The 23,832-nt window shown below is 45.1% G+C and overlaps 1 long non-coding RNA gene across 1 annotated transcript; it reads right to left on the reverse strand.

The window, feature by feature from the left end:
• Window positions 1-2,507: 2,507 nt before the first annotated feature.
• LOC119386640 (uncharacterized) lies at window positions 2,508-7,113 on the reverse strand. The gene is made up of 3 exons (XR_005182332.2): window positions 6,924-7,113; window positions 4,261-4,470; window positions 2,508-2,571 (listed from the first exon to the last, which is right to left on the reverse strand). It is a non-coding gene; the product is annotated as an uncharacterized LOC119386640 (long non-coding RNA).
• Window positions 7,114-23,832: the final 16,719 nt, after the last annotated feature.

Genomic DNA, 23,832 nt, shown 5'->3' on the forward strand with positions numbered 1-23,832 from the left:
GTTGTGTATAAATAGACTACTATATTACCAGGAACAATACTCCACATATTATTATCAGGAACGCTGTTTCAGCTAGCCAGGCCACCAGCGGTGTTAAATTGCAGGAAGCAACTCTAAAAATTTCTGATATAAGTCTTGCTGGAAAATGGTGCTTAAAACAAAGTCATGCTGTTTCAAAATGAAAATACACTTATTCAGTAGTAGGAAAGCACTGTAAAGATTACACAGGTGCTGTACTTGATACTTTATTATATAAAAGCCATTTTACACAATTGTATCAAAACCGCAGAAATGCATGAACAAGAGCATCGAAGCAAATTACTAAACAATCGACAGACATACTTCACAGCTAAAAACGACGAAGGAGTAAGACTGAAGGCTACATGCCAGTAATACAATGTGTAGTCAATGAAAAGACTGCTGAATGATACCATTATACAAGATCATTCATTTAACCTTCATATCTTAAAAAAAAGTTCTCCCTGTACATTAAAAGCAGAAGCAGAAATACAACATTCAAATAACAAATACAGTACACACTTATGGAAGTTGTCTATACTATTTACACAGGCAGTAGAAACCACGGTCGTATTTGTAAGTGTACACAGCGCAAGCCAGCAAAAATTTTTCTTCTGTTACTACGCTTTCATGGCTCGTTTCTTGTAAAATAAAATACTTTAAACATTCATCATAACGCCGAACAACCATTAGGTTGCAAAGAAAAAAAAACCTAGGGCCTCGACACTCAAAATTGGAGAAAGTACAAGCTGTGTTCTCTGGACAGCCATTATCAGACAATAGTAGAATTGATCCAGCAGGTTGATAGGAACAACGCTATTCAGAAAAAGTGTGAGGTGTAGAACGAAAACTCCCAATGCACTTGCTGAAGACACCTACGACAGCGAAGCATCGAACAAACGTGAGCGCTCTCCTGAATTTAAAGATGAATGAAAATTGAACTTCCTTAATGCTTCATTCAGTTGTTTTCTGCTAAATACCCGACGGATGTGTACTTGGTGACGGAGAAACAAGAAAACTTCTTTAGGCAGCACACCTTACAATATATGCATAGGGTCAAAGAGTACATCCTCAGTCAATGAGAACCTTGTTACGAGGTGAAGCACTGAGGGTTCCTTGATGCTTGTAGCTGCCGATATTTCCTTCTGCTCAGCCAAGTTATTTGCTTTCTTCAACAATTAAATTTTATCTTGAATTTCACTGTCACTTCTCAAACGGCAGTCAGAGTGTAACCAAATCTTAGGGAAATCACTCGTGAGTGCATTGCAGCGGCGGCACGCATAACGAACGAGTGGCGTAAATGATTCCTTGAAGCCAGCAATATTATGTGCTGCTAAACTATCACAGAGAAATGCAAGGAGACAGCCATAGGTCTTGATTTCTCTATCCTGAACTTTGAATGAGATTCCTTTGTCTGACAGTTCATTCACTGTCTGAATAAAATCTTGAAGCAGTTCTGCTTTATCATCTAGTGTTTTCAGGTCGTTCGTATAACCAACAGCAAGGAAAAAATTGAGTTCAGCTGAGACCTGCTTGGGGGAGGAAAGCTGGCAAATATTACATAAAACAGTGTGAGCTTTCCACGCATGCCTCGTTTCATGCCCAAAGGGTTGGCAATTTCTACATCGTCGCAGTATAGAAGCATGCCAAGGCCACTGTCCTGATTATTCAGTATAGCATGGGGCCTGAACCTTAAACAATCACACAGGTCCCTGAGGAAAGCATCTTCAGAGATGACAAACTTTTGCTGAAGATGGCTACTTGTTTCTGGATGTTGGTACAAGGTTTCTAAGAGTGTCCTTAGTGATACATAATAACTATGGGAACCATTGGAACTCTTTTTTTAGAAGGTCTAACATATACATTATTACGTTCATACTGACGTTTTCCTGCTTTGTCAGTTAAACCTGATGCGTCTAGCTGAAGGCCCTTGGCGTGGAACATTTCCGAAATGTTTTTGACAACAGCACTGATAGCTTTTTTGCACATATGTGCTCACCCTCCAAAAGCCTGAACAGATCGGAGAGCCTTGCTTCATCATTGAGCACAGACGGCTAAAATTCTGAGACCTCAGTTTCAATGCTCATGTCCTGGTGGACCATTTCACTGTCGCTACTCATCAAATGCTGCTCTTCACTGGCCACGATCAAGATGTGAAATTCATCAAAATGCTGTTTCTAACGGGTAACAGCTGCAAAAGTGACCTTACAAAGGGCACAGGTGTACTTTTTAACAGAACGATGAGCAACCTTTATGTGAGATGGAAAACGACTAAAATAATAAGATGAAAAGTCGCAGTGTACACACTTATGATGTAGCTGGGTCGAGGTGCTTGAACGAAAACTTTCTTCGGCCCCTTGCGTCAGTACAGGGGCGGAAGCACTTCCTGGGTGCCGAACTTCATTGCCTGGTGCACTGTCAAAGAATAATCTTCGACAGATTGCGCAGGCCCTCTTTCTGGGTAAGTTGTGGTGTCTGTTGACCACTGACCACATATTTGTCTAGCAAAAGACTATTGTGGTGCACTGCAAGATCCAGCTTCCTGCAGACATCCTGTAGAAGCACGAAAATGCAAATCAGTGAGGTCAGGACATTTTTTTTTTCAATGTACAGTGTGTGTCCTAAATCAAATAAAAAATTTTGGCTCCAAATGACGGTTTTTATCAAGCCATGAAAAAAACTCTGCTTAATATTTGCTATGGGCAATCAATGTTTCTCTGGTGCATGCCGTACACGTATGGTGCACAGTGAATACAGATGAAATACCTCCTCCATATGTTCTATAATTGCATATTTATTAACACTCACGCCAACTGTAATTTCCATGGATGTATTTCAAGGTAAATTTCCTCATTCGTCGGGATTCAGAAAACTGTTCAAGCGATTTGTTTTAATTACCGAATAACTGACAACTAAATAATGCAGCAAAGAGCGAACATCTTTTTTTTTCAATGTGCTGGTGGTTTAAAAAGATTGCAGTGTATTGGTGCATGCATTTCTGACGGGTGCCCTATTACGCCTGGTGCCTCATTCACCTTTTGCAGGTAATAAGAAAGCTGAAGTGCACTTTAAGAATAAATTTATTAACAGCATTTTTAACATGCCCTGACAGGACTGAGAACTGGACAAAAAATATTGTTGGAAGATTTTTTTTTTCGGCAGTGCGATAGCAGTAGCCTGGACATTTATCACAACATGCTACACTCCTGACAAAGCTTTCGCACTTGCTTTTGAATGCAAACAGCAGCTAAACTTGGTGTCAAATAATTTCACTCATTTTAACAGCCGGTTTTGCGCAGAATTGCCCTGTGATGAATTCATCTTTAAAGGGCAGTCTCATACTCCAATCTTCATCAATGTCAACAGAAAAAATCATCTAAGTATTCAAGCTGTTCTCTGAGAGGTTTGTTTGCTCCACAAAGCTTTGACCAAGTCTATCAGTTATGAAAGCAAAAGTGTCATGAAATTAGGTACAAAGGTATCCTTCGAAGTACGTAAACAGCACAGATGATAAGGGAGAGCAAAATAACACAAGTGCAGACTCGTAATTTAGGTTCATTTTAGAAAAATGGTGGATTAATGTAGTTTTTTTCACTGTCCCTTGTCTGCACTGTTTACTTTCAAAAGATGCACCAACTTCCCTAACAAGCTATTTTACTACATATACCATCACAGTTTGCAATGCTATTACGGTAAGAAACCCCTTGGTAGTACTGAGTAAATTATGGAAATATTTAGGACTGGAATAACTTGAACCGCTGAAGCTTTACTTACTTCACTTACCACGGCACATCAGCATTTTTACTTTCCCTGCATTGTACAGTACTGTATAGAGACAATATGACGAACTCGAATATCCCACTTAGAACACAGCACGTACTCGCACTGCTGTTAAACCGAGAGCGAAAATTCCATCTAGAAGAATGTAAACGCACCTTACATTTGAAAAGGCACAAAAGAATTTCCCCTGGCTTGCCAGTAACCAAACACGAAATAAAAAAAGAGCAGCAGCCCAGTGAAAACCTGTCCCCTTTTCAGGTTCTAAGAATGCTGCTAACATAAGCTTCAGCTATCACCAATGCAATGTCTGAAGGGGCTGAACGTAAGAGTGTGTGCATGGAGTGAACATACAAAACCTCCATATGTCAGCACGATTACTTCTTAACGGGCATGACAGTGTGCTGCCAACCTAAAACAAAGCAGTTCAAATTTTGGGGGTTTGTACAAATGAATAATACTTACCGTCTTGGGCACCTTCTTAGAGGCTGACGAGAGGTCCATGTGAGGCAGGCGAGTGTCCACAGAGAATGCACCAGCCAATAGGTACTTTGTCATGGCCAGATCAACAAGGCGCTGAAAACCATTGCATTCGCACTCCTTGCAGTGCCCTCTCAGATCGCCGGTGACGTCCGCGGCACCGTCGAACAAGCCATTATTCATGTATGTCTCCACCTGTCAAATTATTCAAGCTCTTGTAAACCACACTCGTAAACAAAACGCACATGTCCCAGCAAGAAACAAATATTAAACACTTTCTTAGCGAGTGCGAGCTGTTACTAAACTCGGCAGAAGTTTTGGTCTTCTAAGACCTAAGCATGACAAGGCTAAAGTGGCAATAGAGCAGCTCGCTGATGACAGTTTCCACAACGGCCATCACTTCCATATTAAAACGGCTGTGCATGGTTGAATATTTGTCACTCCATAGCCGCCCCCTGTCTACAAACCACACGAATTTTGGACCCTTTGGACCCTTCCTGCACAATCCCCAGGATCGGCCCATCGAGCTTTTTGCGGACGGCTTATGGAGTTACACCTAGCTTAAACAGCTGCGCTGTTAAATGTGACGTGTACAGGGGGAACGTCAATCCGCCTCTTTTATTTTCCTGTGCTGACTCTGCCGTTTTGGTAGGGGTTTAGTAGGGGCCGGGACAACCGGTATTGCCAGAGCTTCCGAGATGAGACGTTTCGCGACTTTTCCGCTAGGGGAGAGCGCATACGCGGGGGCGCCGTGACAAAGGCGGATTCTGCACTATAAGTCACACCCGCCCGAGCGCTGGGCAGCGCTGGGCTGCCCAGTACTCGGGCGTGCGTGACATACAAGTTAGCTGCGCCTCACTCCGGACGAGTAGCTGTTTTGCTTCTATTTCTCTAGCTCCGCGGGCCCCGCCTGCCGATTTCGGACATGTTCTAGCAAAAGGCCTCCATTAAAAAATACTCTTCAAAAATTACCAATATTTTTCCCGTCAAGCTCGAAATGCTTAAAGGAGTCCTGACACAAAAATTTTCGCCCCGCGTTTTTTTGCTGCAATGTGCTGCTGGGGACCTGTTAGTCATAACACGGCACATTGTTTGCTGCAGCGCGCGACAGATAATTAATTACAAGCTCCCCATTACCGACACAGCCTCAGTTTCGGTTTGACAGAGCTCCAAAAACGACAAGCCGCCGGGTGCAACTATCACCACCTAGCGAGTGAAACGCTCGGTCACGTGAGCACACAGAACAGTGACGCATTTCCGCACGGTCTGTCGTCGCCGGGCTCATCGTCGTCTGATGGCGACGATTTTCTTGCGGCGGGGATGGAAGGAATTTTTGACGTGGCGAATCACTTCAGGTTTGACCCGCTGGCGAGGAGCGATTCGTCGGGAAGCGCGTCAAAACAGAAATGGCGGCCACGACGTCATCATAACTTGTACCGGCTGCAACGGTTACGTAGGGGAAGTATGGGGGTCACCTCGGGTCACCTCCGAGGGTGTCGATGCACCAGGTGCGGCCTATAATGCTGGATCGCGCTCGCGAACTTCAAAATTCATATAAAATACCTTCCAAGCTTTATTCACTGTCGATATTTTGCATATGGTACACGCACGTACACGGGAATCGATCCAGCAGGCTATCTCGGCCGCGAAATTTTGTGTCAGTACCCCTTTAAGCTTCCTTTTATTCGTTGTGACTGCCCACTGCGATTGCCTGAGTACGAGGAGAACATATGTCGTCGCTTAGCTTCTTCGCCACATGCTTCACTGCATTGCATGTTTTCAAATGGAACATAAGAAAAAAGTATCTCGCTCACAAGGCTTAAATGGTATGAGAAAAAGTAATATAATATCTGGGGTTTAACGTCCCAAAACCACGATATCATTATGAGAGACGCCATAGTGGAGGGCTCCGGAAATTTTGGCCACCTGGGGTTCTTTAACGTGCACCTAAATCCAAGTACACGGGCCTCAAGCATTTTCGCCACCATCGAAAATGCAGGCGCCGCGGCCAATGGCAGAAAAGTAACGGCAACAGAGTAGGTGGAACAAGTCGTTGATCCCCATAACGTTGCCATGTTCCACTTAAATGAAGGAAAAATAAAGAAAAAGTGAAGAGACTGCGATTACTGACACTCATATTATTCGCCGAAAAGCCGGATCCACATAAACATTAGGTTTGTTCCAGTAAAAATATGTGGCCGACAAGGACACGCTCTTGCACAAAGACGACCATTAAAAAGTGCGTATCAAGGTTCACCGCCACAATGCGCGAGCAAGGAATAATCCGGTAAAACTGACAACACGAGCGCCGCAGGCGCGACTAAGTTTGTGCTACGTGCACCAATTTGCGCTCGGAAAGGCGAGCGCAAGCACGTCGGGAGCCATCTTGTGACGCCAAGCTCAGCGCTACAGTCCTGTGCTTGAGCGAGCAAACGCAGCGCATGTGTGCAGACTGCCGTCATTCCAGATCACAGCTGAATAGAAGCTGCGGCAGTAAGACAACGTTTCGTCGAAACTTCACTTGCTACGCAAACACAGAAATACAATTAGCAGATTTTGTGCGTGTGACAATGGCGCGAAAACGTGAGCGCCGTTTGCTTGCATCAAAACTGACATATGCTACGATAGTAACAAGTAAAAGCACTTACCTCTCCGTAAAGTCCGTGACGGATGCTAAAGCCAGGCCTCCAGTGCAAACGGAATTTCTCGAGGCGTGGAAAACAAGCCAGATTTTACACACATAGCAGCCGAGTTGCGTTGAAGCACGCATCCGAACAAGAGCTTCGCAGTTGGCGGGTTGGCGCGTTGGCGTCCGATTTCGTCGCTTCCAGAGTTGTGGCGCTACGTTCGATAGCGATGAATTCAACTTCAGCCGATGGAGCCGGTTTTAACAGTTTTAATTTTTTCCATTGCTTATGCCATACTCCGGATATACTGTAGTTATTCTAAACTCTGACACGTCGTATATTTTAGAATAATTGTCGGTCAGTTTGGTTTTGTGCAGGCGGTGTGTAAATGGTCTTCTTTTTATAGCGTGCTATTCAATGCAGAAAACAAACATCGCGCTGAATGTTCTAGTGACAAATGCTATTTCGGCTTTAGCAATCCGTAATCATTGTGAACATTGTGACTTTTATATTGAAATTCTACGCCATTTATAGCTCACCGGCATGCGATTAGATCATTCTTTACCAGGGGGTGTAAGTATAAACAAACTATGCCACCGCGTCGTCGCTTTCGTTCTCGAGAACCATGAAGACTGATTACCCCGCGCTGGTGATCAAATAAAGATTATTGCAAATCTCTCATTCATGTGACATATGGCGAACACAGAACCCTGTTTTCTCTCGCCTGCTGGCATCCCACACTTCGCTTACGCTATAGAATCTTTGTTCAGTAAACATGGACAAGACGGAAGGCGATTTCGCATGCGTTTGTTTTCAACCACGCTTTGTGGCATACGACGTAAAACTAGAGTGTCTCAGACTGCTAAAAAAAAAAAGAAGCCACCGAGCATGGTCCCTATGTAACTTTGGCACCCATTACGGTCTCTCCATACTTCAAAATTAAAATAACCGAATTCTCATTCTCTGATTATTGCGGAACGAATTTGTCAGTTCTTTCAATGGCAGTTATTCCAATCGCATCGTCCTCGCATATCGCAGGTACGTGTCATGCCACTAACATTATAATTGATGTGATTGGGAAGTAATTAGAATGTTCAGAAAAGATATTGTGCTCTGATGCATTAATTTTTGCGTGATCGACAGTAACCCTCTCGGCTTCGTGCAAAAGCGTGCTGCTCAATACGATGCGAAAATTGATAAATAAACAATAGCAAAAACTGGTGCTTTCAAAAAGAAATTATGGTGCAAATCATGCCTATTTCTACACGAATTGTTGATGTAATGTTCAGCACTGCCTTCCTCTGGCCTGCAAGAAGGTATACAATGGACAGAATGGGTGCTCCTTAAATGTACGCCTGCGATAGCACCACAATGCGTAGGAGTCTGCTCCGGGGTTCCATGTCTGCTCATTCTTGAAAATGTGGCTGCGCTGTCGAATTTCGGCGTACTTCAGTTTCGTATCGTCATGATGACATAGAAGGGAGGATATAGACGTTTAGTTCACCGTCTATATCTCTATTAGATTGGTAAATTTTTTTCTAGACGACACTTCAACTTAGTTAACTTTGTTTCTCTCCACTATCTTCCTCATCTACTCATATTTTCTGTCGTAATTATACTTTAATTGTGTGAGTAAATTTCAGTTTTAGTCTTCACCTCTTTTGTCTCGCTCTTCTCTGTTGGGTGTCTTTGCGTTTGCAAAAGAAACCATGAGCCCAATACTCCTTCCCCCTTTCCAAGCAGACCTAATTGTCCCACTAAGTAAGATTACCTCTCGCTAACTTTTTGCTCTTGCGAAACCTCACGTCGGCGTTTCAATGAAGCGAAAAAAGTTAGCAAGACTATTTTACCGTCAAGTTCGAAATGCTTAGGCTTCCTTTTTATTAGTTGTCACTGCCCACTGCGATTGCCTGAATGCGAGAACATATGTCGTCACTTAGCTTCTTCGCCGCATGCTTCACTGCATTGCATGCTTTCAAGTGTAACAGAAGAAAAAAAGAAGTATCTCGCTCACAAGGCTTAAGTGGAACGGGAAAAAAGTTACGGTAACAGAGTAAGTGGAACAAGTCGTTGATCCACATAACGTTGCTATGTTCCACTTAAATGAAGAAAAAATAAAGAAAAATATGAAGAGACTGCAACTACTGATACCCATATTATTCGTGAAAAAGCCGGATCCACATAAAAATTACGTTCGTTCCAGTAAAAATATGTGGAACGTTAGTTTTATCTGGAACCTATGTGTAACCGGATTAAGAGTGTATCAAATTTATTCGAGCTGAGTCTGGCCTTGTATGCAAGACTTTCGTTTCATGTACGGCTGATTAAAACAACGGCGATAGCACGGGCTACGTGTGAAAGACAACGATTATGAGAAACCCAAATCATGGCACATGTAATTACCAATGCGCCACAAAGGGTACCTTAATTAACATCGCCAACGCACATGCGACAGCCAAACGTTACTTAAAGAGTTTCTCACAGGATTCATAATCGTCAAGCGCGTTCTATAGCAGCGTTGCAGCTGTGTGTACACCTAACTGGGTGCGTAATTCCACTAGTGACATCAAATTTAGTATTGTCATTTAAGGCTCAGCGATCCACAGCCCAAAGCCTTAGTCACGCCATGAAGCCCAAACAGGAATACGAATTAAGTGAGAGAACTACTATCTCACCTACGGTCTCAAAATTCATCTACGAAAGTAAAATTTAAATATATGAAGGCCCGAAAAACGAACACGAACGTTGGTTTTCACTCTGTGCAAAATGTGCTGTATAACGAGAGTTCTGAGCCAGAGCAGGTAACTGAAATCTTCTCTCTATCATTTACGTACCGTGATCCGATGTGATTAGGTGCACAGCAGAAGCTATAGTGATCGAAATCATGTGACTACACGTGCACAAGATGCCCTCAGGAAGGAAACGCCATTGTTTGCGTGCATATCGAAGTGTGCGACGCAAAAGCGCCTCCGTCAGTAATTTCGTAATGTAATGGCAGTGCGGCACTTTTAAAATATGGCATTAAGCATATCCTGGTTATTTCAATTGTAAAACAAGTGTTCGCGCCGGCATGTAGCATCAGTTTAAATACCTAAAGCTGGAACACAAAAAAATTCGGCAGATGCCACGTACCGTGGGAGTCTATGTTATGCGAAGCCTGCACGGGATGGTGACAGTGGCGTAATTTTTCACATTGAGAGAAACGTTACGGAATGACGCTAGAGAAATGCGGAAGTGGTATACGCGCACACATATGTTGAAGATTTGCATATGTGTTATATAACCAGTCGTTTACAGTTGCGTAAGGATGCCAACAGCAACATCGATGTTACCAACACCAGACGCGGTAAGCTGATATGTACTGCTTATATTCTTTTATACTGGATAGCGCGAATCCGAACAGGACCAAGAAGGAACGCAGAAGCGCAGGACAGGCGTTACTCGTAACTAAGCTTCACTCAGGAAAGTTTTCCTAGATATATACACAGCCGAGTGGCACGCGCAGGCGCACTGCATGTACGCTACAGTCACAGTTGCAGTTGTTCCACGCACGCACGAACGCGTGTGCATGTGTGGAAGGGGTTCTTGACAGTTCTTGAACAAGGTCATCGTAACCGTGATCATTGAGCCCCAGCAGCTGGATAGGTCTTGTTATTCGGTTCCCTTCGTGATCGCGTCTACGAGGGGTCTAAGTGCAGTGAATTGCGAGGTATAGCGCAGCTGTTGGCAATCTTGGATGCCTCTTACGATGAAATTATCTATGATGCCTCCTGTCCTTGACGTGGCAGCGAGGTCTTTTGATGCCCTCTCCACATCCAAGCCGTCTTTCCCGCAATGTAAGGACCAGGCGTTCTTGGGTCTTGATAAATAATGTGGGTCTTGATAAATTAATAAGGCCTGGTTCTCTCGGCAGATTTATTGTAGGAAGAATTGATCCCGGTTTTCGTGTAATCCACGTGTTCCACGTGGCGGACCACGGGGACGAGTGGATGGTGGTTGAGCGTCTTCCAGGGCTGTTCTGTCTTCAGCTTCGTCACTTTCTTTCCGTCCGCCTCGGTGGTGTAGCGGTTACGGTGCTCGGCTGCTGACCAGATGGTCGCGGGTTCGATCCCGGCCGCCGCGGTCGAATTTCGATGGAGGCAAAATGCTAGATGCCCATGCAGTGTGCGCTCTCGGTACACGTTAAAGAATACCAGATGATCAAAATTTCCGAGCCCTTCGCTACGGCGTCTCTCGTAATCATATCATGCTTTTGGGACACAAAATACCAACAATTATTATCACTTTCTTTGCGTGTTAATGTTTGTGTGTTCGCGGTTACTGCGTTGGTTGAGACTCCGTATCACCTTTGGCACATACCCGCAAAACATGAGCTCAGGTATGCGGGTATGTGCCACTCGTGACTGAGAGAAAGGGTTTCATGACGTACGCGACAGGTATTTTGCGGTATTGATGTCATGACCAATGGATCGTTTTCGTCATACACTGATCCCCTGCTGTGCCAGTTTTGGTATATTACAAGTTATGGAGACGACCTTGAGAGCGCCCAGACGTAGGCGGCTAGATGGATAGATAGATAGATAGATAGATAGATACGTAGATAGAAACGGCCAAAGTGCATGAGGTTCGCTAAGAAATGCTTCGCATTTAATATAACGTTTTGCGGGAAAACAAGGTAATTGTACATAACACGCGCATCCTGCAATGCTTAGTGTATAAGCAAGACTAGAAAAAAGGGGAAATTTCAGAATATTTCAACTCGTATTTCTTGCAGTACTTAGGCAAAACAAGGATGATCTGGTACTGTTATCACGAGTTATATTCAATAATATTGAAGCTAATGAATTGTTTTTTATATTAAAGGCCTACGTTTCATCATTGCACGTACATTTACTTTCTGTGTCTTCACTACGGTCCACAATAGTTGAATGTGCTGTACGTATAGTCTTCTCCACGATGTAGCAGCTGTTTACCGCTAGGAATAGAACCTTATAATCGACAGAGGGAGACACTGAAAAAGAAACACGACGTTGTAAAAGTCCCCAACAAAATGTACACAAATATGTTATATACCAACAAGATAACTATTGGGGTACTGCGAATGTAATATTATTCGCTAACAGAAATGAAAACAGTGTAATTGTAGTAGCAACATTTGCATCATGTCTCTAGACACATCAGTCTTGCACACAGCTGCGACGTAGAGGCAGTGTAATTAAAAATACCGAAGAATACGATACTGCCTACTGTGAATTTGAGTGCAGCTGTTTAGGTGTTTCGATGTTGTGATAAGTTGAGGCGCGACTTCCTCGCTAACAGGGACACCGCGGATGACAGCGTATTCCAGAACAGCCGCCGCAGACAGGTGTCCATTCATGCAGCGCTGTATTTCCATATAGGTATCAGTGGACGCTCTCGCCGCATAACTTTGCAATGACGTCGTCGGCGACCGCACGACGGCGGCTACTACTGCGGCACCGCGGGTGGCCGCCGCGTAACCAGTCGTCTCGCCACTGACTTTCTCTCCGCCTCCCTATCGCCGTCTTTCATCCTCCGCTGCGCTCCGCGTTCGCTCTCCTTCGTCTTCGTTCGCTCTATCGGTCACCCAGACGATGACGTCCCTCAATGCAGGAACGGGCGCCTATGAGCTGCGCTCTAAAACTTGTTTATTATGGGCGAACTGGTGGCCGGAAAACACGATGCAAAATCTATGAGTCCGCCAGAGCGTTCCACATACAAAGTGTCCTTTCGACCATCCCGCGTCACATTCTTCTCCCAAGCCTCGCGGGTCTACCCACTTTCTCGTGCCATGGGTTGCGCTGTCACAAGAAGCGCGAGCAGGCACGAGACATTGCAGACGCTAACACAGCGGCTCGCTGGCTCTGATGGTAGAAATCTCCTTGGGGCAGTCTGTCGTCCCCGTTCACTCCATCGGTTACGCTTACAACAGCGACGCCGCTCAACGCAGGAAGAGGCGCCTAAGAGCTGGATGGATGGGTACAACTTTATTGATTGTCCGGCAATGTGTAACGCGACCAGGGCTAAGGTCACCCACGGGGGAACGTCAAGGCCTTGCCTCAACGCCGCCTCACGGGCTTGCTGGACTGGCACATGTGGATGCCGATGTCTGAGCTGCGCAGATGGGCGGCCCATCTTGACGACAGAGTTTCCGGAGTTACTACCATCCTTCTCATACATATACTACACTCCCACTGCATTCTTTCGTGAGTATTGCTGGCGCTTCCTGGCACAATTTGCACGTGTAGTCTTGATGATTGTCTGGGTCAATTTGTTTTATATGGAATGGGTCAGGGAAGGTGTTCCTCTGGAGCTGTCTCGAGGCGACAGGCTGCCTTCTGTTCAATTTGGGACTCGGCGGTGGGTATTGGGCGCGAGGCCCACCACTGAAAACGCCGGCGCCACCGTCGGCATGACGTGCTTGGCAGGATTACGTGGTCTTAGCGGCCGCGTCGGCTGCTTGTGGAGCGCTGCGGCGTGCTTTGAAAACGAGTTTGAAGTTCCACCTGCGCTGCGGGCTGTTCATGTGCGGATGTTTTCTGGTATTTTGAACGCAATTGAACCCATTGTAATAGAAGTGGCTGCCTCCGAAGGCGACGAACATGCGCTCGGTGCCGGACGTGCGCAACGGAGCCTGGTGTCAGCCTGTAACGGTACCCGTGGGAAAGAAACCACGTGAAGCGTGGGTTGTGAAGCTAAGAGCCCGCAAGCAGCCATCGGCTACCAGACATGTGTGCAACAAGCACTTCCGAGACAAAGACTTTCGCTATTGCGTCGGGGCTGCGATGTTCGGTGAGTATCAGTAAGCGCGAACTGAGACGATTGTTCGCGCGCGCTTCCCGCCGGCTAATGTGGCTTATCTGGCGGTGTCATCGCTTGGCGAAGATTTTTTGCATCACTCGTGTTGACGCTGCCGACGCGGGACGCATACGCCGACGGTCAATATTCCCGTATGATAAGACATCTGAGTCTCGTCTTCATAAGCTGCACGACGTTTGCTGGTGGATGTACACTCCGAGCGAGTCGAATGCTGCGGTCGATGCGTGTTGCATTTATGTTGGAAATAGCATTTTTTCAGTCCAGCTTGCGTTCTCCTGCCGCAAGCACTACGTGCTAAAAAGCCCAAATTTATTTGGGCCACTCTCAAACTGAAGTTTCGCCTTTCCAACTTCATGTGCTTTCTTGGAGCCTCACTTATTTATGTGGGAAAGATGCCGCGCTGTTTGCGCTAGGCACGACATGCTGCCGAAATTGCTGGGCAACTCGCCAAATAATGCTCCGCATTAAAATTTTGCATTTTACTCTTTATGTGTTGTTACGATGCTTTGCGGCTGCAGGTTGCTGCAATAAATACTCTTTCTTGCACCGCTATTTCAAGTTGATGTGTTTCCTTGTTCACAGACGACGTTTGCAGAACAAGTCCGGTGAACGTTACTTGTATTTTCCTAATTTTCCTTGACGCCGCATGCTACTACATGCTTGACCTCGTAGACCGCTTCTCCTTCCACCAGCAATCTCGAAGTGGTGAAGCTTTAACTATGAATTTGCTGATGGAAGAGAGTGACAAGTGCACTAGAATGCAAAGGGAACGATAATTAAGAGCATAAAAAAGGCATCGCATTTGCTCACGCTTTGTGTGAGCTCAAAACGAAAGGAAGGCACTGAAATAAGAAACATAAGCAGCAGCAATTGCTCTCTGAGAAGGCCCATCAATATGCAGTGCGAGGCAACTTGTCAGATGACATTGAAACATACAGGAATATAGACCTAAAAACGAATCGTCGGGAAAGCCCATCACAAGTTGCCTTAGTTGTAATGAAATTGTTTTTGAACTCCTCTGATAGCATCCGCGCAACAATAGTTGTTAGTGCACGTACTCACAAATTCTCATATTTTGCGGCCTAATGTTCACAGCACGGTGCAAACACGCGCTCGAAGCGAAAGCGAAACCATCAGTACAAACACATGCACACGCTGATACATGCACAAACACCGTCGGTCGCCACGAACCCATGATATCGCTGGCTTCAGGCTTCTTTCATTTATGCTGCATTTGGTGATACAGGCAGTCCGCTCTAGCTCTCACAAGACATTTCACATAGTTTTCACTCAGCTACTGACTAAATTTAACGCAAGAAACCGGTTCAGCGATCTCCATCGCGGTGACCGCGTGAAGCAGGCGCTCCGTTTTCTGAAGAGACAGCGACTGTATGCTATCTCATGCTTTCGAAAAGCACACGATAGCATTAAAAATTCTAATTCATCGAAAATAATAGTTTTTACAGTAAAGAACATGGTTCGTTTCGAAAGCGCTAGCGGAAATGGCCTGGAGGGTTTCTGCGAGGTGTTTTTGTAGAGCGCCGGCAGCAAATCCTATGGGGAGCGCACCGCGGTATCCTGGCTAGCACGCAAAGGAGGCGCGTCCGATAGAGGGCGGTTACGTAACTCATCGCGCCCAACATCCTTCTGGCGTTTAGATATGCTTTTGTGATGTCATTATAACCAGTGAACTTATCCCTTTCTACACGAGGAGTATTCTGTATCGTGCGAGAGACGTTTCCCTGATTGGCGCGGTGGGCCATGACACAAGTTGAACGCACATGATATTCCTAACCTAACTGGCTACATCCATGGTCACTTCGATCTGGCTACTACGGAGCGTTGTCAGCAAGGAATGACGCTCTTTTATTGTGATTCCGTGGATCGGAGCGGATGTATTGACAATAAATTTTGCTTACCCTTTTGATCAGTCTCAAACCCGCTGTAATGCAGCACGCTAGGCGCTGATGGTGAAACAGAAACTTCATATAGTTTCTGAAGCCTGCATTTATAGAAAAAAATGACACAGGGTTGTACAACACGTGTTTTGCTACATTTTCTTCACAGGTGGTTCGACCCATCGGACAATTTCTTATGAATATTACTCAGAATATGGGTGTGTGACGGGCGAAATCATTTCAGCACCGCCGTTAGCCCATAGATCTGTTTCATACCTAAACTCGTTGCGATTAGTACACCATATGGTAAACTGACCATAATGGTTGCCCTAAAAACACTAATAACGGGCACTGTCTTTTTTAGGCTGTACAACGCACAATGATGAATGTCGTATTGGGGAGGCCTGGGCGAAGTTTGACAAATAATGTTTATCTTAGACGGTGTCCACATAGCGCTTTCCTGCGCTCATAGAAATGCCGATGGTGTGGCCGGAACGAGCGCGCTAGCTAGCAGAATGCGGTAGCAACCAATGAACACAGCTGGTATTGGTAGTACTGCCGACAGCTGTTTCGAGAGCGTTTGATAAAGCTGAAAGTCTGGCTGCGTTACACATGATAAAATATATCAGGTTATATAACAGTATGACGTAAACCTAAATCTACTAGCAGAGCTGCCTGATGCTTCAGCCGTTTAGCCACAATTACATAAATAGACTTTGAACGTTATCACATTACTGTGACGACAAAGGAGAGCAGGTCGCAGTCCGCATAGATCAAAATCTTTACTGGGTGAACTTGTGCCCAGTTAAGGAAAGGCCCAGGGTACAAGCGACACTCTCTTTACAAAGACAACGGCGAGCACAGGTGTAGCGCTGGGCATCGACTAGTCTGCTCATGTGTGAAATGTGTCGACGTTTATATATACCTTATTGAAACTGCCGGCGTTACCGCTGGTGCTCGCTTTAGATCTACAAGAAACTTCGTTACTCGTGGCCAGCGGGCCATTTTTACAGAGCCGTCAAAAACAATCGCGAACTTTCTGAATACTATTGCTGAGCGGCCGGCCATAAATGGTGGTAACAGTTTTTGGGAGTGAAACCAGATCACTTCAATAGTAAAGAAATAAGGGCGCGTGAAAATATGTATACTAAAAGCGCTTCCAAGCTGAGAATGCCGCATGTCTCTGAATACGGCAGCCTACCACGGACATACTAGAGAGTTTTAGCGCTGGGGACCCCAAGCCACCTTCGTACGCACGCTCTTGCGTTCCATTGTACTCCCAGCCACGTACACGGAGAATACAAAAGAGCGCAAGGGCCTGCGCGCCCCCAAGCCCGCGGGAACCCAGCAATAAAACTCTCTATTAAATGTTCTATGGCAGGCGCCTGCGCAGACCAGCCTACCATAATGAATATCTAAGTAATGTATGCTTTCAGAGCTTTACAAATATCCAAATACTTGTTTTCATTGGCCGCCAAGCATGTAGGAAGCTATGGATAAGGAACGAAAGTGAAGCTGCGGATTGAGGAAGGTACTGCATGAAATGTATTTTACAGACAAAGCTGTGTATGGCTAGGCGGATGCCTGGCGGAGGCGGCGAGGAAGCGGCAATGCTTTTAGCAGTGCCGGCATAGCAGCGTCAACATGGCACTGGCGCAACTCGTTCGCCGGGGCAAACGCCCGCTTTCGGCGGGAGTTTCTCGTGTGGCACTTCGGCGTTGGCTGCGACGTCTGCGACCGCGTGTGGTTCGACAACAACCTGGCTACGATCGATGGGATACGGTCTCAACAACAAAGGAACAATGCCATGGAGGTACTGACGCGGTGGCTCCCTAGCTGCTCCCGACGAAGGTCAGTTTCGGGTCAGTGGGACATGCAAGGAATCGCTCATCAAAGGCAGTATGTCAAATTAAAGCCCCGTTAGCGGCTACGTCTACCCACAAATGCGTTCACATTTGCCCAGGCTCAACGTCGTCGAGGAACGACTAGTGGTCCTGCGTCTGCCCAAACACGGTCCATTGCTGGCAGGGACACAAGAAGGAGGTGTTCGCAATGACAACGCAACTCATCAAGCCAACGGCATTTCCAATTTTGTCTGTCCCCGAAGTTCATTGGGACCGCTTAATTGAGCTGCTCGAACGCATCAGCGTACAAGGCGACGACAGGGAACGCTGCTTCGTGCAGGAGATGGCGTTCCTCGAACGCGTCGAACTTTGAAGCAATCATCCTGAGGCGTGTGCGATATGCGTTAGCAAGCTCTTCGAGGTCATCCTCAATATCCTCAAAGACCGGGGATTTCGCCGTTCAAACCTTACCATTTATTGAGAAAGGCTTCGATAGAACGTCGGGATTAACCCACTGCTTCACACCGGGGCCACACGCTTCAGCTTCCCTGGTTAACCATATGTACAGAGTACTTGGGCAGTGTTTTGTAGTATTATTTGCTTAAATTTATTTTAGTATATACTGAAGCTACCGTGCTGCAGTGTACCATAATATTTACGGCAAAGTGTGAAGAGAGAGCAGTACTAATAATGATTACGACCCTGTGATATGGCTCGTGCCTACACTGCCTGATTGTCCAAGACATAAACATATGAATTAATAAATAACGTTGTGAAGTATTGCAGAATGAAAAAAGTCACAGTTTCGCCGAAACGGCGAAGCAGTGAATGCGATAGCAACAATTGGAATATAACTCGAAGAACGGAAAGCAGCTCGAAATTTCCAGCACGTTATTCAAGCGCAAAGCACGCACGAAAAGAGCGTGCAAAGGACGAGCGCGAACTATCAAGTGTCACAGCTCGACACTTAAACCGCGCGGGTCAAGCATAAAGAAGGACGCACAAAACAAGTGCACAGTTATGCACAGGACGAGCGCGAACTAACATCTGTCACAGTTTTTACTTCTTCCTGTTTGAACATCGCGCTCCTTTCGCAAACGCGGCCACAGCAGCGAGCGAACTGACCTTCGTACGCTCTGTAACTTCAGCGCGGATATCACGCTGAAAGCAGAAGACATACAAACCACCCTTCCCACGAGATAAGCGCGCGCACAGGCGACCACGCCCTGTAGGGCAAAGTGCACCCGGCGGGACAGAAGGCGCGCGCGCATTGCAACGAGCGGGGCGACGACCTTTAACACATGCCCCTCGTGCCCTCTGCGCCATCTCGCTGGTGACCAAGACCACACGCATGGTGCACACACGTTTGTATGCTGGGGGACGTACGGTTTAGGGCGGTGCCGTCCAACGCCACGCGCTGCGGTGCGATGGGTCGCCCGTTCGAGTCCGTGCTTCGGAAAGTATCCTGAATCATATTTCTTTGTGGCTTTTCTATATATATATATACATACATAAACATATACGGGACATGCCGGAGACGATGACGCCGACGGCAAACAAAGCCGAGAGTTTCGATATAATAGCTATCTCAATGAAAGAAACGAACATATGATTGCATATGAAGGAGAGAATACAAGAATTGTGCACTTGTAGAATCAGACCAGATAGCCTAGTCGTTAACCTGAAAGAAAAACGACTTAATTAGTGATGCATAAACAAACCACGCGTTTTGCTTATTGACTGATTTATTACTACTAGATGAATGCTTACAATAGTATAAATTAAAACGGTAATCATTTTTTTGCGTGACCTAAGAATAAACAGCATGAAACATTAAGGCAGCATCGCACTAGCCTGAAGGTGCCAAGCCTGTAGGGAGTGCATAGCTGGGCCACCGTCTCTGTCTCATTTTATTTCTCTCTTTTTTTTGTTTATCGCTTACTTTATTTTTCTCTCTTTACTTTTTCTATTTTTTGTATCTCTTTATTTCTATTTCTTTCTCTTATTCTATTTCTCGATCCTTCTGTCTTTCTTTCTATTTCTTCCGTTTCTTTATCTCTCACTCTCGCTCTCCATTTCTCCGTTCTTCTTTCTATGTATCTCTTTCTCTTTCTGTCTACATATTTATCGCTTTTTCCTTGATTCGCTCTCTTTCTGTCTTTGTATGTTACTGTTTTCTTCGTTTTCTTTCGCTCTACTTCTGTTTATTTTTATGCTATGTTTTACTCTCTCTCCTCCTCCTTTATCTCCTCCTCATCCTCACATCGCTTATCCTCACCCTTAATTCCCTTTCCCACCCCCTTAGTATACTGTACTCTGCCAGGCTATATGTTATACTAGGAAGCCTAGATAGCCGAGTAGTTACCAAGCTCGCCTTCGGATCGTGGATACCCGGGTTCGAATCCCGCCTCGCCAAGAATTAGTCTCTCTTTACTTTTCTTTTTTCTCTCTCTGTGTACTCATTTTCTCACCCATTAGAGTTACTGCAGGTCAGGCCGCACACATCGGTGCACGTGTTCTGGGGGCGAAGCAATGCATGACGAAGGGGATGAAGCAGATGAAGAGAGCGCATGCCGGCTAATGATGATGATCATTTCTGCACGCCCGTCACGGACCAATGCTTCGATTAAACAGCTCCGCCGTTAGTACATTCTCGTGGCTAAAACCCTGAACCCAAACACCGAAAGTACGTTTTCAATTCTTAAGTTTACCCTATATTAGCAAGAAGATGAATTACTTCTTATGGGTAATGTAGAGCCACAAACTGAAGAGAAATATTGTGCTACATTTACAAATCGATCTAACGAAGCCCGGTTTTACGAAGTTCCCTGTCTACCAAAGAGAGTTTCTTTACCCGACGAATGATCATAAGGTTCATTGTTTTCATTGCTCCGAAATAACGGAGTGACTTGGCCATCAAACGTGATTTAACAATGTTTAATTTGAATACTTCAGTGAAAGAGTGGTGATTTTCTTCTAATCTTGAAAGAGACGGGTTTTTCTCCGAGCCTGCGCTCTAACGACAAAGCGTTAGAACTTCTAGGCGCCCTAATTACGGACCTAGCTTCATCTTCACGAGGCTGCACGCCGCGCCTATGCACGGAATAACGGACTCGCAGTCGGTAGTGCTCTTATGTACCTGACGGTAGTGCTAAGGGCCGCGGATTTGTTTTCGTTATTCCATGGTTTATGCGGCAGGTACAAGTGAGCGTCTCCTCACTACTTTCTTGCTCAATCTAGTCGCGCAATCACAGCATTCGATCGTAATCTGCGACATCGCCTATCGATAGCATGTCATAGATTCGCGCATAGCTCGGCATGCTGAATAATGAATACGCTTACTTACACTCATTTGAACGGCGTAGTGTGAGTATGAATGATTACTCATGAGTTTGAGTAGTCGTGAGTATGAACGTGAGTGATCACTCGATTGTGTGAGTAGGCGTGAGTAACGTGACTGAGTATCGATTAATGTGAATAGCCGAGAGTATGAACGTGAGTGACTATCGATGAGCGTGAATAGGCCTGAATACGAACGTGAGTAAATACTCATGACTTTGAGTAGGTGTGAAAATTAACGTGAGTGAGTAGTCTCAAGTGTGACTATACGTGAGTATAAACGAGAGTCAGTACGTATGAGTACACATGAGTACACGTGAGTAACAACGTGAGTGAACACGTAAGGGTGCTAGTACGCGTGAGTATGAACCTGAGTGAATATCTTGGAGTGTGCGTACACGTGAGTATCAACGTGAGTAGGCATGAATGTTAGTAGGCGTCAGTAGGAACGTAAGTAGAAACCTGGAGGCTAATTATTTCTTTTTCATTGATCAACATGGTTTTCGAAAACACCTGTCATGTGATACGCAGTTGCTCGAGTTTACTACCGACTTGCACTTTAACATGGACAACAATTTACAAACCGATAGCATTTTGCTTGACTTTTTCAAAGCTTTTGACCGGGTGGCCCATTGCCGGTTGTTTTCTAAATTAAATTCCATCGGACTGGACTCTGCTAGCTTATCTTGGATTAGAAAATTTTTATCATCTGGACGCAACAATTTACCGTGATTAATAATTATGTTTCTTCCCTTGCTGATGTAACATCCGGAGTCCCTCAAGGCAGTGTTCTAGGTCCTTTCCTCTACCTTATCTACATTAATGACCTGCCCAATAATATTTCCTCAAGTAAAAAACTATTGGCTGATGACTGTATCATATATAGAAAAACAAATCTCCTGATGACCACCACATCCTGCAAAATGAGATTAACCTTATAAATATATGGTTTAAAAACAGCTGGTGGTATTGAACTCTGGAAAACGTAAACTCATTTCTTTCACTCGCAAACAAACGAACTCAGATAGCCCCTACGTTATTAACAACTCTGCCTTATCTCGTTTTCAGCCATTCAAGTATCTAGGGATAGACTAACTCACAATATTTCATGGTGCCCCCACATTACTGCTATCTGTGCTAAAGCATCGCAAACGCTTGGGTACACTCGCCGCAATCTGCGTAAATCACCACTTAACATTCGCAAGTTAGCGTACCTAACATTCATTCGCCCACAGATAGAATTCACATCTATTTGGTCCCCTCATCAAGATTATTTAATTACTAACTTAGAGCTTGTACAAAACCGTGCCGCTCGTTTTATTACTGGAAACTACGAGCGCAACTCCAGTATTACGAAAAATAAAACTCGAACATTTGCGGCACCCTCTTCAAGTTCGCCGGTGCGTTTCCCTTTAGTGTCTACTTCACGGATATACTCATAACACTAGGACACATTGCGCATGTCTAGGCGGCTCCATAATCAGGGCAGTTTCGAGCGCATCTTTGGCAAGACAAGGGCGTTTAGTTGTTCTGCGCTGCCACATGCCGTTAACCTTTGAAACGATCTCCCTGGCGATATCACTTCGATCACTAATCGCATGCCTTCCACAACTGCCTACTCGAACCATGCCATGCTTACATAGTTATTTGTCATTTAATTCTTTGTAGACGTGTCAACTCGCACGGTTTGTTTTTCTTTTTTAATATTGTGTAACGCTGTATTATATCACATTGTAGTATTGTAAACGTTGCCAAAATTTGCTTCGTTTTTCAATCACTGACCGTCAATGTTAAGTTCGCATTTTCTTCCCGTTTCGCGCATGCTCCTCCCTTATTTATTTTGTCTACCTGGTTGTTACTCTTCCTTTTCTGGCACTCGATTACATCGCAGTATCTCAGTGCACCTTTCAGAATGTATGGTTTATATTTCATCTTCTTCTGTATTTATCACATGTTATATTGAACCATGTATTGCCCCCCTTACACAATGCTCCGATAAGGAGCCTGTAAGGAATTGTGAATAAATAAATAAATAAATAAATAAATAAATAAATAAATAAAAAAGTACCCATGATTGTGAGCAGGCTTGAGTACGAACATGAAGGAGTGCCAGTGAATGCGTAGGCGTGAGTATCAACGTGAGTGAGTACTGACGAGTGTAAGCGCGTGTATAAGCATCCGTGGGCGTGAGTATGAAAGTGAGTGCGTAGCCTTGAGTGTCAGTAGAAGTAAAAGTGTGAGTGCATATGAGTGTGAGAATCAATATCAACGCGAATCCCAGCAAGTGTGAGTGGACGTGAGTGTGAACGTGAATGAGGTGACTAGACGTGAGTAGGATCGTGAGTGCATATGAGTGAAAACGATGTGCGAATGTTAGTGAGCGCCCAGAAGTGTGAGTAGACATGGATGAGTTCCTAAGTGTGAGTAGATATGAGTATGAACGTAAGTACTTATTAATGTGAGTAGAGCGAGTACGCACCTAGCATTGTGGTGCAAGAAAGAATAAGTGAGTCGAAATTGGGACACATGTGACCGGTAGGGGCAGTGCCGCTCGATGCGCAAGGAATTCCTGAGGAACAAAGCACGATGCAGCACGAATGCTACTCACAGACAGATTTTGGATACAGGGTAACGTTTTGTCCGTGAGCTTTTGACGATTATTTTTGGATAGCTATATTCGCATCCTGGTGATCCGGGCGTGCTCTCGACACTAAAATTTGCTTGTACAGCATACCATCACAAAAAAGCCATAAAACTTTGTTGCGACAATCCCCCACCACTGCGAGGAAAAAGTTGATCTACAGGCGCAACATAAAAGAATTCTGGTAAAGTGTTCTGTAAACTGTAATTATTTGAATGCGTTGCATTTGTTCCGCACCCACATAGAGGCTGTGCCATCTGATTTGAGCGTACAAATGCCTCCCTTGCAAAGCAAGGAAAAGATTTTTTTTTTCGTGCAATGTGTTGTTTCCGAAAATTTCATCGCGAGTGAACATTGTACTCGCAGTTCAT

The sequence above is a fragment of the Rhipicephalus sanguineus genome, chromosome 3 (genome assembly GCF_013339695.2).
Source record: "Rhipicephalus sanguineus isolate Rsan-2018 chromosome 3, BIME_Rsan_1.4, whole genome shotgun sequence".
Classification (NCBI taxonomy): domain Eukaryota; kingdom Metazoa; phylum Arthropoda; class Arachnida; order Ixodida; family Ixodidae; genus Rhipicephalus; species Rhipicephalus sanguineus.